Below are 3,157 nucleotides of genomic sequence, written 5' to 3'. Positions count from 1 at the left end.
GCCACTAAGTCCGTCCATTTAGAATTAGTTTCGGATTTGTCTTCGGAGGCCTTCATCGCCTGTCTCTCTCGCATGACCTCGCGACGCGGTTTTCCAGCGATCATTAGGTCAGATTGTGGGTCAAATTATAAGAGCAGTGACAGATATTTAAAGGAAGTTTTCCAATTTTTGGAACAAAATCGATCACTAATCGGTCATGATTTAGCTCGGCGCGGTATAACCTGGATCTTCGACCCTCCCGCGTGCCCGTCGTGGGGCGGTTTATTTGAGGCGGCCGTAAAGTCGGCCAAGACGCATTTAAAACGTACTATTGGGGAAACAACTTTGACCTTCGAGGAACTTAGTACGGTTTTCTGCAAAATCGAAGCAGTCTTGAACTCACGGCCTTTGTGCCCTCTGTCTTCGGACCCAAATGACCTAGAGGTTCTGACCCCAGGTCATTTTCTTATCGGACAACCGCTAACAGCGCTTCCAGAGTACCCCTTTCAGGATGAAAAGACGTATAAATTATCTCGCTTTCAGTTGCTACAGCAACTATCTCAAAGAATTTGGCATCGGTGGCATTTGGAATATCTTCACACCCTACAACAGCGATTGAAGTGGACTGACCCAGCTGTCCCACCTAAAGTTGGGGATTTAGTTTTACTAAAAGAGGACAATGCGCCACCTCTTCAATGGCGCCGCGGTCGGATAGTAGCGTTGTATCCTGGGAAGGACGGCGTGGTCAGGCTCGCAGATGTACGGGTAGCGCAGGGTACAGTTTTGAAACGGGCAATCTCCAAGTTGTCTCGTTTGCCCTTAGATTAGCTTTAATTAGGTTTATTTTCGGTTTGGTTTAGGTTTAAATAGTTGTTAGTTTTTATAAGGTTTTCGGAAGCAGTTGAAGACTGCTTGGGCGGGGGAATGTTTGGTAATTATTCTTTAAGCGGCAACTCCAGCTGTCGTTTGTCGTCTGACAGGTGACAGTGTCACTGTCAAATTCATTCATCGGTTTTCGGTTGGAGCGGCCGCGACTCGCCGCCTTCTCTCGGCATAATTGTTAATTTAATTTCGGTTAGAGTTCAATACCACATTCCACCACACCCACTAAACACACTAAAGTGCATCAAGCAAGAAGCAAGAAGAATCGGGCCCGATATTCGCCGGCAACGAAGAGCACTGCACGAGGTACCTGCATGCCCTACTCACTATACAGCGATTGATTAGGAATTTTGGGGTTTCTGGGGAGCTCCGCGAACCGCGGACGAAACAAGATGTGTTCGGGTGGGGGAGGCGAGTAGGGAAAAATTATGACATTTCAGAAAAACAAGATGGCGACCGACGTGATTTTTGCAACTCTTTTGTTTTCCAACCGATTTCGTTGAAACTCGCAATCTTTGAAGAATGTAGTAAACGATTAATAGAAAAAGTGGAAAATTTTGAAAAAACAAGATGGCCGCCATACAAATTTCGTCGGTGTCTATCTCGGAGGCTATAAAAGATGGAAGAGTGGTTTCGTGGCAAAAGATGATCAGGGTCCGAAAGTCTACTCGGTGGAACAAACTCTGCATGCTCGCGGACCACTTTAGTGGTCCGCGCACCCACGCACCCTACTTTATTAACCTCAACTACCCCGTTTTTACAAAAAATGATATGGATGTCGTTTTCAGAGTTTTCCAGGGTGCTCATTTTGATAACGTCATTTATTTTGAAATCCAAGATGGCGGGCGTGCACTTTAAAAAAAAAATTGATATAGGTGTCGTTTTATGGGGTTTTCGGGGTAATTTGTGTATCTTAATTAAAAAAATCGGTTTAATACAACTTATAAACCTAACTACGTCACGCGAGCTGCTTTAGCAGCTCGCGCACCGAGCAAGACACTAGTTATTATACTATATATAGCTCGATTACCACTGACTCACTGACTCATTGACATAATTGTTCTCCTAGAAAGAGACGGAAAATGATATAATGATGTAGGGGAGATGTGTTCGGATGCGGGATTCGACTGGGGAAAAATTATGACATTTCGGAAAAACAAGATGGCGGCCGATGTGATTTTTGCAGCTCCGTTGTTTTCCAATCGATTTTGTTAAATTTTGCAAACTTTGTAGAAAGTAGTAAATGATTAACAGAAAATGTCGAAAAAATTGGAAAAACAAGATGGCGGCTGAGTCGTAGCGTTTCAAAATTTTTGATTTTTCGACCCCGAACCGCGGCGCCACAGATCCGAGACGGGGTAGTCGAGGATAACTATTTTTTCGTGTTTCGCCCACGATTATCCTGTATTTTGACAGAATGGGAGTGGTTTTAAAAAATTCAAAATGGCGGCTGTCATGGCGGCTGTTTTGTTCGAGGTACGAAAAAACGCAATTTTAAAAGTTAAATATCTCAAAGTTGGCAACATCGGAGCGATTCGGCTTCTATGAAGCGGTTGTACGTATAGACTCGAGGTATAGATCGGTGGGAAAAAATTACCCCATTTTTTGGGGAAATTTCAAGATTTTCGGGAAATTGAAAAAAATCGAAATACGGACTTTTCGCAAAATCCGAGTATGAGCGATTATGTGTTTTGATCATACAAATGACATTTGGGTCTTTTGGGTATTTTTATTTTTTTGGGTATTATGTACTACAAAGCATGGATGAGAGATATCAAGTGGATGTGGTCTACACAGACTTCGAAAAAGCATTCGACCGCGTAGATCACGTTATCCTACTTCAAAAACTAAGCGTGCTTGGAATAAATGGGAGCCTGCTCCGGTGGTTTACTTCATACATTAAAAAGCGTATGCAAGCAGTCGTGACGGGTAGTGCTAGAAGTAACTTCGTGATGATACCCTCAGGAGTACCCCAGGGGTCCATTTTAGGCCCTCTTTTATATAACGCCTATATATTTGACATTGGAAGCTGCTTCCAACATGCGCAATACCTAATGTTTGCGGACGATAAAAAAGTGTTTGTTAAAATACGTTCCATTGAAGATTGCCACAAGTTACAGCAAGACCTTAATGCTTTGACAGAATACTATGCGAGGAACAGAATCACAGTTAATGTTAAAAAGTGCCACCATATAACTCTGACTCGTAAAATTAATACACTTGAATTCGATTACAGAATCAATGGGACAAGTATACCCAAAGTGACCACCGTTAGAGATCTGGGTATCCAAATTGA

Source organism: Maniola jurtina, chromosome W, assembly GCF_905333055.1.
Source record: "Maniola jurtina chromosome W, ilManJurt1.1, whole genome shotgun sequence".
NCBI lineage: Eukaryota > Metazoa > Arthropoda > Insecta > Lepidoptera > Nymphalidae > Maniola > Maniola jurtina.
Note: the sequence above shows the minus strand (reverse complement) of the source record.